Genomic DNA, 14739 nt, shown 5'->3' with positions numbered 1-14739 from the left:
ATCACAGCAGTCAAACGTCGGGCGTGCGTAAGGGGATCAATTTTCGCCGGCCGTGCGCCAATTTCCCGCTCAAAATTTCGAGGGAAAACTTAAAAAAGACAACTGCTGCCTCGCAAAATAGACGAATGAATATTGAAACTTTCATAGAAATATTTTAACCGCCTAAAAATATAGTCGTTAAGTGCAGAAATTTGCAAATTTTAAACGTTGGTCGATAAAGAACCTGCACCATAAAAATTTTTTTATCTTATCATATGGGGAAGGAAGTTAACCATTAGCCGTAAAATGGACAAACTTTTTAATGTTAGTCGAAAAGTCATTATCTCACTGATACCCCCTTTAAAAGGGAACAAAAGTAGGGAAAGGAAAACTCCACTTTTTGATTATAACCAGTTTTATTTGAAAAAAAAACATGAAGCTACATTGATTTGACAATCTGAGAGCAGGCCACTTACTCACAACATGCACAAACGTGTGACTGTCCACTCGGTTGCGCCTCGTAAGCCACCTTATTGTTTCCTACCAAATTTTGTCGTTACATGTGATCTATTCCTAAACAGAGGCATGATAACGTGGAGTTCATTTGTTAATTAGATAGTCACAACTACAAATTTTCTGTTACATCTAACACTGTATGATGAAGTTAAAGACATCTATTTTTGGGCCAAAAATAGATGTGCGTTAATGTGTAGCAGTCGGTAGCGAAAGAGTATCGAGTTCTCGTGTTAAGAAGAATCGGTCCAACTCTTTCTATGTATGGTAAAGTAGCCAATATAATTCGATTATCAATGATTTATCGATTGATATGCCTGAACCAATTATCAAAGATTCTTGGTCATGGGAAATTTCACAATCAAATGTGGAATGATAAAAAAATATGTTATTCATCTGTAACGAACATGTTACAAAAAAAGAAATGTGAATGTGAATACGAGCCGTGTAAATTCACTATGGTCCAGCCCGTTTAGCAAGTTCTTTATAGCTTAGACGATTTTCCAAGACGGACTCAGATCTTTAATCGTTCTTTGTGACAAATAAACAACACCCTTCATTGTTTTCGGCCTTTATACACACCCTTTTCCCCGTTTCTTGACCTCGTAACCTAGTTCCTTGTTTCCATTTCATGGCTAATTTAATCGTTGTCTTAAAAAAAAAACAAACAAACAAACAAAAAGTCCGCATTTCGCACAAGTTATCGCCGGCAATCGGTAAGGATTATAGGAAACTAAGAAAATCAGTACGTGTTAGGTGAAGCCTTTTCAAAGCACTTCTTTAATCAGTTTAAAACGTGACACAGCAAATCAGAAATCCCGCAGAGAAGTAAGTAGACACAGATGTGAACAGGCCCTCAACAAAAGGAAATAGGCCATTGTGTCACATGGACTAAATAATTTAGTAAGAAAAATATAATTATTTATATTTTGGAGCGCTGGGAAGTCGAGAACGTGTTCATTCGACAATTTTTTTTCCGAAGTCTAATAGGAATGATCCGATCACTTGAAGAAACAAACAAACAAAATAAATAAATAAAACTTGCTACTCACTCTGCCTCGCATGGTTATTGCAAAGGGATAATGCCAAGTAACATTGCTTGTCAAATAATTAATCTACGTGAACTTCATGGAAACTTAGCCAACATTGGTTAAGTTCGTCAGCTGCAATCGTTCACACTCCAACGAGAAGATTAAAAGTAATTCAAGTGAAGATTAAGTATCGCGCTCATAGTGGATCAAAAAACAAGTGACGAGATGAGTCATCTTACAGGTTGTATATAGCGGTGACAGTGTGTAAACATATTTCACATGCCATAAAGCCCTTGTGTAGCTGACTGCATACCCCGCCTTAAGTTACCTTGCAGAGCGGCTCAGTTTAAACAGAGCACTCAAGGGGGAGGAGGGTGGCAGGAGTTTAGGAGGGTGGCGAGGGGAGTTAAGAGGGTGGCGAGGGGGAGGAGGGAGGAGGGTGTTTGTAAATAAAAGGAACAAGAAGTGAGGAAGAACTTATTAAACGATCTATCCATTAAAATAGCAATAACTGATTATGAGTGCACTTTAAAAAAAAAAAAAACTCTGTCATAAAACTCAGCGTTCCTCGAAAAAGCCCTCTAAAAGAATTTCTGAGCTTCCCCACCCGTCCTTAACATAACCGTGGATTAATCCCCTCAATACCTTTAACTCACAGTCGTGGATATTACTTATTTTAGCTCTTTTTGAAGATCCCAGACTGTCAACAACAACTCAGAAGACAGTTGAAGATCCTAGTGACATAAAAACAAAGGATAGTCGCTCTTTTGGCCGCACTGTTCATCATCGCGTTGATCATCCTTAGCGCGGTTTTAGTTTTGCCACGAAACAGAAAACCAAATAGAGGTATTCCTGTAATCATATATTTTGTTTTGCTGTTATTATTTTTTTAAGGTAGAATTTTAAAACGTTTTTAACTTTTGAACCTTTTCCTGGGGAAGAGACAGTTTAACCTAAGAGAGGAGATTAGGAACGTACGTGTGTGCGTGCGTCTTAACAAAGACATACAAACAAAGAATTTAGAACAAGCTGGATTGAAACATGTGTCAACAAAGAAAAATGACTTAAGACTTGCAACTTTAAACTCTGGCGCCGTTTTAGGCCTATTTTCTCTGTTTCTCATCTTTATTTTAATCAGGGTCTGAAGTGGTGGGCAGACTAACAGGAATTGTCTTGCAATTTAGGTAATGTTCTAGAGATCAGTGTTCTGGAGTAAGGTGATGAAGTCTTAGTCTGCAGACTAAAAATTACCCTCTTGTTGAAAGAGTGGCTACACACTCTGCCTTAACCTCTCCCTCCCTTAGTAAGACCCCCTCTCAAAAGAATTGCCTCGGCATCGAAATTTGAAAAACATGGTAAAGTATCTCTACAAGATCAACGAAAATCCCAAGGTGAATCGAAAGAGTCTGAATAATTGGCCACTCAATGCGGTTTCTCTCAAATATTTTTTGTTTTGTTTTGTTATGTTTTTTATCATTTCCGTCTCGGGTTTATGTACGCATATGGTAGTATTATTAAAAATAATAGTATAGCTATATATAACTAATTACACAGAGAACATTTGCACAACTTCCTCATTTCATACTTCCTTAAGCATGCAACACTGCAGATACCCAAGACATACCGTGCATTAGTTCTGTGATCAGAGCTAGAGAACTAAAACGAAGTTTCCTCAGGAAGTTAAAATTCATCAAAGTTAGTCGGTAAAGGAAACGAGGAGATTGAAAAAACACAACTGAAAAATCAGTAATGCTCTAAATACTTTGTGAGAAAGTCATTTTATTCTACAAAGCTGGTTTCATTTGTAGGTAGCAAAACATGCCAACAAAATATGCTCTTTGAAATCCATTAACTAGTTTATCGCCTTACGATATAACCTGAGTGGGACCTGTTCATTTATAGAGTTTTATTACTTATCACATAACCAGGCTTAAAAGTCATTGAAAAAATGAAAATAAATACAATTGCACTTCGGTCTCAAGAATACGGGAAGTCGAAATACTGAATATCCCCTTGATAGTTTCCTACCCATGTTTACAGTCCATCGAGAGAGTTTTGAGTTGGGATATTTTCTTTAAACGTGGCTTTAAGCTTCGTTCACAATGCCTGACCCTGACGATCTCAATCCCGTCGGCGAGGCATCTTAAGAACACCAAAAATATCCAACGTAATACTCCCCTGCTTTAACTGAATAAATCAGAACACTTTGTGTCTTCTTTAATCTTTAACTTTATGCTAAAAGAGAAGCGACCGTGAGAGTTTGTGTTGTTTTATTATTCTAAATTTCTCTATTTCATATGCTTGTTCTTGGTTGAAATCGACTTGTTATTAATCTGTTTTTACAGTTTCCTTGAAGCGTGATCCCACTCAAAACTTCCGCTCATTCCAAGTCACACCTTGAGAGTGACCGGAATTGCGTCCATACCTTAATTGGTCGTCCAAGCGTAACTTTCACTTTCGTGACATTTTAAACTTTCTTATCGAAAACATTGGTTTCGGACGATGAATTTAGCGAGGATACATGCATTAATCGTGCTTATAATTGATTTGTTATTGCCGAGAACTGGTAAATGTAGAGGGAATTGAAGATAATCCTTGCCTTCATGAGTTATGTTCATGTTATATCGTCGTGATGCTCATAGATCAAGTCTGATATTCATTACGATATAATGGTTAGTAGCTTCTAAACAAAAGCAAAAAATAAAGATAAATGATAAGATAAAAAGGGCCACGTGGAAGATCTGTAAAGGAGTCCTTTACCCCAAATAGAAACAGACCACCGAAATGGTAATTAAGTAGGATTATAACGATAAAACATGCCCCATTTCCACACTTTAATAAGATTATAATAATATAACATTTCAAGGTTTCGACCTCAATGTTCTTTTTTTAGTCTCAAAGCGAGTGTCCATAGGCAACTTATTCCATCTATCTACTAAATTTACTGCCCCCATTACCTTCTTTGATGCGCTAAGTTTTGAATTTTCCATGAAGCATCAACTAGAAATGTAAATGTAGTTGATGGATACACTATAGAATCAGCCAAAGCGCGCAATACAAAGGGTGCTGTGTCTGCGAAGCGTAGTTTTTCCGAAGAAATTTGACATATCAATTGAACGATGTTTTATCTCTGAATTATGAAACTGTAAGAGGCCGAAAACAGATGACATGCCGCGTAACACTGAAAGCGGAAATTTTTAAGGAAAAGTCGACTTGCGTTTCAATTTTGCGTGTTAGACAGTCGTGCAGTAAATTAAAAAAAAAAAAAGCATTAGGAAAGTATTCCTGTTTCATTCTTTTATTCTATACCTACCGGTAATTTGAAACTTTCAAGACTATTTATAGAGTAATCAAATTAGTCGAGTAAAGTTAATTTGAGTCACCCGATGCCGAGGCATCTGTTCTTTATGGCCAGGTAACACACTTAAAATAGAAAACCACCTATAAAGCTATCAATCATGGCAATATAATTATTTGCATATATAGTTCCGCATAGGACAAGGATACCTTAAAATACCGCAAAATTACAAGATTTGTCCATGCCGACTTACAACTGCCTCTCAGTATGTTCTCAAACATCAAAAACGAAGTTATCAGTGAATTGCATCATGATATGGATATCAGGCACCTCGGTTCCAATTCTAAGACGCGGCTGTCTTAATATTAAACGCACGTGCATGTGTAAGGGCAAAGAGGGTAGTTTCTTTGGCAAAGTAATAACACCATGGCCAGTCAATTCTCCTCGATGAATCGTTTATCACGAACACAGCACTAAGCAATTATGGACTACCTGAAGAATCAACTATGTAAAAACATATCTTTGAGCTCAAATGCTTTCTTGACTTGGCCCCGAAAATTAAATTCGATGAAAACGATAACATAAAAATATTTCCTGAAAATAAGTAGAATAAAATAATTTCAAGGGTTGCAGTAACTTTACTGAACTTAAATCATTCTTATGATAACATCGACATCCTTTACCAAATATTTACTTGGGAACTAGTAATAGGCTTGTTATAATGACCCTATATAGCCATTTTTGAACCATGGCGCAAAAGCTTCAGAACACATGAGAGATTTGTCGAAGTTTCCGATTAGCATACGAGCGAGAAATTTAAACGCTGAAAGAAAGACAGCTAAAAGAACATTTGAGGGCAGAAAATAGTAGCGAGAAAGTTGGAGGAGAAACTTTCACTTTCTCGCTCGACGGACTATCGAATCACGACTTCGCCGCTGTCAGAGTAATCTTTCATAGTATGAGAGTAGTTCAAATCTCGCGTGCGCTACGCAAGTCAGACTTAATTCTTTGTGTGCATAATAAGTAATGGTAATAGGACTGAGTGGAGTCCAATTCGGTCTGTAATCATACTAGTGATAACAAAACCGGTAGACCACGCAGCAGAAGTCCGGTTGGTAAAATTTCCGGACAGCCCCATACCACATTATGCATTCAGTTCTTGGATGGAGAAAACAATGACAAAAAGAATATATTTCCACTGGGAAAACAGATTTGTTTTACAATAGTATGGAGCTGTGCGGAAATTTTTACCGTCCTATTTGTTTATCACGAGCATGATAACAAACTGTCCGATAAAAAAAAACAAAGTACGCAGAGAGAGGTTAAAAATACACCGAAATTTTTTTTTTCTGATTAGTCAGAAATTTTTCGCGTCGCTCCGGCCAAAGTTCTTCAGCGCTAACAATAACAAAGGGACTATTGGTTAACACTTAATGCTTAATTATCCTGCTTCATACCTGCATTTGACTTCTGTTAAGCATGGCATATCCGTTGTTTCCCTGAGCTGTTTGCAGCCACATGTTGCCTCCTTCAATTCCAATGACGTTATCATTTGGCGTCTGACCAAGACTCAGTCTTTTCTGGCAATCTCTGGTTTGATCGTTCGACATCATGTACACCTGGGAGGAGACACAACAAGACAGTTCAACAGGAAAGATTAATTTCCATCGCAGCATGAAAAAAGTATCCTATTTCATTACTCCTTTAGGTGGTTCGACTGCTTAATATCGCACATGTGAAGGGCTGTCATGTTTCAGCTTTAGCTCTGTTTGACCTGAAAGCACCTCAAGGCCTCTTGTCGCTGCCCTTATTGTTCTTTCTACTGCATACGTGAATTGTTTTCTTATTGTTATTGCGACAGTTTGGAAAAAAGCCAGCTAAACACTCAGCCTAGCGTATTTAAAGTTATGAGGCATTATTTTTAACATTTCCACGAGGAGTCTGTCTTCTCACCTTTACTTCCTGAGTACCTTGACCGTAGAAATCCAAAAAGGACAATTTCTGTCATCATCGCAATCTTCTATAATATGCATGGTTCATAGCAGTGGTTATCAAGAAGATTATTAGGCAGATTGACTGCTCGTCGTCAGAGCATGGTGGGAGGAGGTCGTGAAGGGTCCTGCAGATGTTTGAACACATTTTCTAATATATAGATTTAGCTTAGCCTGAAAACGAAGCTCAAGCTAGTTTCTTCTCCAGCCCCTCACTCTAATGAAACTCTTCAGCACAGGCTGTCGAAGTGGTTATTCAAGGGGATTTAGGGAGGGGTTCAAAATATGTCAGCGATTTATTTATTTAATTGTTTATTATTACTTATTTTTCCTCGTTTCTTCCGACCGACTTCGCGGAGTCATGTGAATTACGTATTTTAAGTTTTAAGTAAACATATTTTATATTTGTGATCGCAAAATTTCTCGCTCGTTTCTTTTCGCCCTTCGCGGGGTCCCTCTCTTGAGCTCTGTGATTCACCCAAACATTTCCGCTAAAACTGGGTTTCCTTACATTGAGGTACTTATTCATAAGTTATTGTATGACTGGGGCAAATAATATCGTTCGTCATACCAGGGACCTCGTTCTAAAAATGCTCATGAAGTTCTAGACGTTCTCTGAGCAAATTTGACAATATTATTAATGAAATTATTAAAACACATCCAACAAAGATTTTTCGAAAAAATATTTCCATTACCAATAACCCACTGAAACACGCGTAAGGGAAATAGGATAATGTGAGAAAGTGCCGAGGATAGGAATCGTGCGGGCTAACATCCTGGTATTTCTGCTTATTGAAGAAAGACGGGAGCTCTTACGAGCACGAGATTGAATTAACAATGTTGTCATAAATTAAAAAAACAAACAAACAAACAAATCAATCAATCAATCAATCAAGATATTTCGCAAATTTGTTGAACTCTTGACAAAGACCCTTGAACGTTTGCATTTTACTCTGGACTCTCAACCAAAACCTACACTTAAAAAAATGTACTCGCCTTTCCTATTTATTTATTTATTTTTATTTGCTGTTTATTTATTTTCTGCCAACACTAACAACGACGACAATGGTGAAAATTAATTGGTGACACGATTTTGGGGATTACTATGGAAATTATGTTACATTAAGTAAGTATACACCAGATTACTAACATATTTTAGTGCACTTTTAGAACTTCTGCATATCACCGAGTATATTGAGAGAAAAGGTTTTCTTTCAGCCTCCCAGTTATATTTGGCAAACCACTGTCCCGGAAGCTATTAAAGCATTTGAATCCAAAAGGAAAAATAAACAACGCAACAAACTGATCAGATGAGAGAGACAATGAAAAGCACCTCGGTGTGTCGCTTTAGCTGGGTTTCAACTGTCTCCAGGACAGCGAAAAACGGTCCTTAAGTTACAGTTACCCACGGCATTTTGCGTATCATGGTCCTCGTTACGAAAGCGAGGTTCTGAGATTGAAGTATGGTCGAAAGAAGATATAGCAGTACCTGGGTGTATGGTGAAAAAAATCAACTGATGTCACAACAGCTGAGTAATTAAAAGTAAAACTACTGCTCCCGAAAAACAGCTGTTAGAGAAATTATCAGGGTAAGAACAAACCGGGTAAAATTTTTTAATAAGCAATTTACTGCCTAAAAATTTCAGTAAACCTTATTTCTTATGTCATAGATGACGTTTAGACAAAGATCGTATCATGTGCACTTACGAGAGGCCTTCAAGCTCTGAACAGACATCACTCGATCCTGTGCATGTTCAGCAAACACATAGCTCCGCTGAGCTTACTGTTCACCTGACCTTTTCACGAACGGAATCTGGGTTGACCACCTACGAAACAGTGAGCGACTGCAAAAAAGAGCGCGGCTATGATAACGTTGGGGTACATATGAATGTTGTGCCGCGTAGCACTGGGAACACAAATGGTGAAACAGAGAATTAACTCTGTAGTGTAAATTAAAGTGCTATTTAAACCCATGAATAACCCACAGGGCGTTAGCCCTAATAAAGGGAAACAGGGAACCACACGAGGCAAAGAAAAAATCTTTTGACCTCGGTGGGAATCGAACCCACGACCTCCGGATTAGATCTACCGTTACTCTGCCGACTGAGCTACGAGGTCGCACAGAGAAAGTCGGGGACGATTTAGGATGGTGAATCGCGGCGAAGAGAAAGTACATTCATATGTACCCTTACTTTCTCTTCGCCGCGATTCACCATCCTAAATCGTCCCCGACTTTCTCTGTGCGACCTCGTAGCTCAGTCGGCAGAGTAACGGTAGATCTAATCCGGAGGTCGTGGGTTCGATTCCCACCGAGGTCAAAAGATTTTTTCTTTGCCTCGTGTGGTTCCCTGTTTCCCTTTATTAGGGCTAACGCCCTGTGGGTTATTCATGGCTTTAAATAGCACTTTAATTTACACTTCAGAGTTAATTCTCTGTTTCACCATTTATGATAACGTTGGGACTAATCGAAAGTCGAGTTCAGTAAGGAGAGGGGCATTCAGATATTCAGGAAAGAGCAGGAGAAAACACAGTGTTGGTGAGTGGTGATAGAGGAATACAGCAGCCATCTACTCTGTGCGATGATAAAGAAGAAAACAAGGATCATTTTTACGCGGTAGTTCATAAAGAAAGAAAAGGTAGAGCCAGTTCTGAAGTGAGTGCTCGCGAAAAAACTTCGGGCCGCCCTTATGAAGTGATTCACTTGTAAACGGGCGTCCTGTGTAGATCTTACATGTCAGCCTCCGTCTCTGACACAAGAGAACCGTTCGTCTCATCAAACTGAATCAGGGCTCAAGAACAACACCGAGGCTGCAGGGAATGAGACACCTCAGGCTGGCGGGAACATTGAATACTTGTATGCAGTTGTTGACAAGACAAAAAAGAAGAAGAACCGCCACAGGTAAACTTTTCGCAAATTCTAACAAAAGTTTCTTTTTCGTTTCTTTTGGTTTTATTTTGTTTTTATTTTTTGGCTTCTTTTTTTTGTATATATGACGCCCTGTTTCTTCTTCAGTACTGTTAGATAAAGGAAACAATCTTAGTATAAACATTTACTTCTTCGATTCATAATGTCTACGTTCTACGTATGATAATAAAACGTGTAGCTGGAACACGGCAGCTGAACTTTTGTTGAAGTATCTAGAGGATCCTCTTCAACAAAAAAATAAACAAAAAATAAAAATAATGATAAGACCGGCTAAACTGATCAAAATAAATTTGGAAAAAAAACCCTTGATCAGAACCAAAATAAGGAAACCCTCAACCGATTATCTAATCAAATTCGTTTACAATCCTTGGTGTTTTATTTCTCTTTTAATGTTGTTGTTGTTTGCTTGTTTTCTTGTTTTTTTGTTAACCTCGTTACTGTCTTGCTATCGTTATTTAATGTCACTTGTTTCACGAATAGCCCATAAGGTATTATTGTTCCATATAGGTATAGGTATAGGTATAGGTATAATCTTTATTTAAGCACGAGACAATTCATCAGCAATTACATTAACTAAAACTATTTAAAAATTAAAACACTAACTAATATTTAAAAGCTGTTTTCCGTGAATGCCGTGCGTTATAGAGTGGCATTGATCTTGCGTTTAAATAACCCCAGAGACTCTGTGTTCCTTATATCACATGGAAGACTATCGCTCTATACCGTGGCCTTGTGTACGCAAATCTGATCTATTCCCGCGAAAACAGTGCAAAGCTTGTCAAAGAACAGTCCCAAACAGTGTACGCCCAAATTGATCACGCCAAGACAGCAAGGAGACAAAGGACGATGAACATAAGTGAAACTCGTTTCCCATCTCAGGAATGTTTTAATGATAAAAAAAAAGAGATTAAAAAAAAAAGAAAAGAAAACTGCAAGAAACGAGCAGGCCCTCTAATTATAGTTACTGATCGTTAATTACTTGTTTGTCATCACAAATACCCGACAAATACAAATACAAATACAAATACCCGTAGTCAGCGTCCCGCGCATGGGTGTAATGAAAGAAAACATTTCAAGAGTTCAATGCACTTTGTTCTTGGTGTTTAGTTTTATGCTAGAGGGAAGTTTTCCCTTCACGCACAGTCCAAATAACGAGTTAAGTGTAAGAATTTGATAAAGGCATAAATTCCCGAGGTTGGATGACGTTGAATTAAACCGCAGCGTCAAATGTGTAGTGTTGTTATAAATGTTTTAGCGTTTTTATTTTCAAATACCACGGTATGATGTATCATATAGACAAAAAATCAGCAGGAAATTCGATAAATAAATGAAAATTTTGTTTAATAAAAGGGAAATATTTGTTAACGTGATTGGAGTATTTGCGATACATATTGATCCTACACTAATTAAAATGACATGACTATTTGCTAATAACTGTTGTACGGAAGGGTACTCCGGCAATGCTTAATTTGTTTTACATGCGTGAAATATATAATTGTTCAATCACCAAGCTTTTAATTCAAGCAATTACTCATCCTCCAAACTGAATATTTATGTAAAGAAAATCGGTAATACCGGCTCAGCTAACACAGCGGTCAAACCTCGGGCGTGAGTGAGAAGATCCATTCTCCTAAAAACGAAAAAAAAAAAAACAACAACAACAACAACAACAATGACAACAACTTCTGTCCTAAAAAATACAAATCGACAAATTTTAACCGCTAGCCGAAAAAAGAAACCGTCAAATGTAAACTGGTAAAATTGTTCATTTGATCACGAAGGAAGGAAGTTAGTCGCGAGTGCCGTCATCCCACTGTGACCCTCATAGGTAAAAAAGGAAACTCCAGACTTTTCGAATGCAACGAGTTGATCTTAAAAAAACCATGACTTCCCAGATGTGTAGTTGTTTGTTACTCGTGTAAGACTAAATTGTTTTTATAGCCAGAAAGCGCACTAAGTCATTTCACACATGCACAAACGTTCGACTGCTGTGTTCACGCGGCTGTGCCTCGTGAGCATATTTCGTCGTTATATATGATATACTCCAAAACAGAGGTACGGTAACGTGGAGTTCATTTGTTGATTGCATAATAACAACTGCAAACTTCCCTATGCGTCATACACCATTATAGATTCCGGCCTTTCTCGCAAAGTTAATGACCAAAAGTAGATGTTTGTAAACGTGTGTCAGCTGACAGCGATAGTGTATCAAGTTCTCATGTTAAGAAGAATCGGTCCAACTCTTCCTAGGGATCGTAAAGTAGCAAATATAATCGATCATCAATGGTTTATTGATGGATAAGCCTGAGGCAATGATCAAAGATTCTTGGTCATGGGAAATTTCACGCTGTCACAAAAAAAACAGTGAATGTGAATACGAGCCGTGTAAAATCATCATCATCCAGTCCGTTCAACACGTTCTTTGTTTCTCAGCAAATTCTCAAGACGGTCTCAGACTTTTATTCTTTCCTTGTGACAAATAAACATCACCCTTCATCGTTTTCAGCCTTCGTACATTCCCTCTTCCCTTCTTGTTTGACCTTTTGACCTAGTTCCCTGTTTCAACTCCATGGCTAATTTACAAGTTATCGCCAGCAACCTGCAAGGATTATGAACAATTAGGACGATAGATCGGAGAAGCAAAAATAGAAAATTAAGTGCATCAGAGGTAGGCGGAGCCTTATCAAGCACTTCCTTAATCAGTTCCCGTGACACTACAAATCAGAAATCCCACAGAGAAGTAAATAGACAAAGATATGAACAGGCCCTCAACAAAAAGAAATGGGCCATCGTGCCACATAGACTAAATAAATTAATAAGAAAAAGATAATTGTTTATATTTTGGAGCGCGGGGAAGTCGAGAACGCGTTCATTCGACAATTTTTTTTTTCCGAAGTCTAATAGGAATGATCCGATCAGTTGTCTCGCTCTACCATGTATGCCTCGTAAAACGCTCTGGTTCAAATCCTGCTATCAGCACTTTCCTGTGAGATGCGAAATGACTGTTGATAGATTGCCATATCACATTTTGTTCATTCTGATCGCTGGCTGAGGATATTTATCTGGTTGACTCAATGTTGAATCTTAAGAAGAATCTCAAACATTACTTTATACAATCTTTCGGAGAATAAAGTCTCTAACTGAAATATTTCCGGAAAATTTCATTAAACAAGTATTAAAAAAAAAAGAAAAAAAATATATATAAATAGATGGATTGCGTGACTTTATTAAGACCGATTGGAAATCAAGAAGTCTGAATTTAAGTCAACCGAAAAGCACTCCAAATTCCTGAATATAGCTTACACTTAAGTATCATACTCGAACGAAAGCTTTAATTCATCAAAATCAGATTACGCATCAATTTATTTATTTAATTGATTGTTTTGGTTTGTTTTTGTCGCGTTTTTTCATTGCTGAAGTGATAGTCAGGAGGAAACCCAATTTACTGACGAAGTGACAGCAATCACTTTCATATACATGTCCCTATGCACGTAGGTTTAAATTTCTCTTGAAATGCTCGAATATTCTTGTTTCAAGGAATACCAGGACATATTTTTATTCATTTGGTTCTCATCTTTGATCTTCTTTGATGCACTGAGTTCCGCTCTGTTAGAAGACGCCCAGATATTACGTTGATGTCCAAACTGGATATAGCGGAAAACTGTACAAATAAGTTTCGTAAATTTCCACTGACCATGGACATGAATGAGGAAACTTTTTCCTTAATAGTGTTGCAAAGTTTCCCAGACAATGCGTGACCCTGACGACCTCAACCCCCGTCGGCAAAGCCTTTAAAGAACAATCCAAACAATATTCAGCAATGTTGTATGGGCGAGTCACTCTCACTATCCTTTCCGTAATACTTCCGCTGTATCATCCTCAGTCTCACCTTGAGTGACCGAAAATTGCGTCTATATCTTAATTGGTCGTCCAAGCGTACCTTTAATGCACTTTGGTTACGTTTCAAATACCCTCATCCAAAGCATTGAACGATGGATTTAGCCAAGGTGCTGATGTTGATTCTTCTTGGAGTCAATTTGCTACTGTCGGGAGCAAGTAAGTGTGAAAGGAATCTTTTATCATTCTAAAGTTCATAGTGAAGGATGAGCTCTCGATCGAATATCTAGTTTCATTATTTAGTTGTTTTCTGGATGATGGCACTTGATTTTAAACTATTTTGACCATCAAACTGATTAAATTAAACGCTTCATTTTCGTGATGAATCATGGATTTATACAATGTGCTGACCTTTACTTTATTCAATGTTCTAATATATTACTCCTCTTGCTTGTTCAAGAGAAAACTGAGTGAATTGGAAATATTCAAAACAGTGTTTAGATGATTACTTCGGCTTTCCAAAGGAAACGCCTGAGTTGAAATTCCGGCTTCGTTTTTTTTTTTTTTTTTGTCCAGTCGCAAATAGCAATCAAGTCCTTAACACGAATGCGCGACGTTTTGGCTGATAAGCAAATGCTAGGGTGTAACACCGGAAGAAGCGCGGTTTTTGCGGTCCAAAATCAGCACAGATACTGAGTATAATATGCTCAAAACGTATACAAAAATATGCTCTTAGCGTTCGCAGCAGACCCACACAAATGCAGGCACAAAACCTAAGTTTCTTTCCGACAGGAAGCCCGAGCAAGCACAAATATGCGTCTAGTTAATGTAACTTTTAGCGCCCGACAGGGACATTGAATATGTGAATCAAATACCTACTCCTGAATATGTTAATGCTTGAGTGGTCCGAATCCATCCGAAAATAACTGTAGTTAAAATATATATTTGGGAGACTGTGTTGTTTTCTCATCTTAAATTTCTCTTTTCGTTATCTTATTTTTGATTGAAATCAACTTGTCGTAAAACTAATAATATTTCAAAGTTTCCTTGAGGCGCGATCTCTCTTAATACTTCCGCTGTATCATTCCCAGTCCCACCTTGAGTGACCGGAAATTGCATCTATATCTTAACTGGCCGTGCAAGTGTACCTTAAATGCACTTTCG

This window comes from Pocillopora damicornis, chromosome 13 (genome assembly GCF_964200805.1).
Source record: "Pocillopora damicornis chromosome 13, jaPocDami1.2, whole genome shotgun sequence".
In the NCBI taxonomy this organism is placed as follows: domain Eukaryota; kingdom Metazoa; phylum Cnidaria; class Anthozoa; order Scleractinia; family Pocilloporidae; genus Pocillopora; species Pocillopora damicornis.
Note: the sequence above shows the minus strand (reverse complement) of the source record.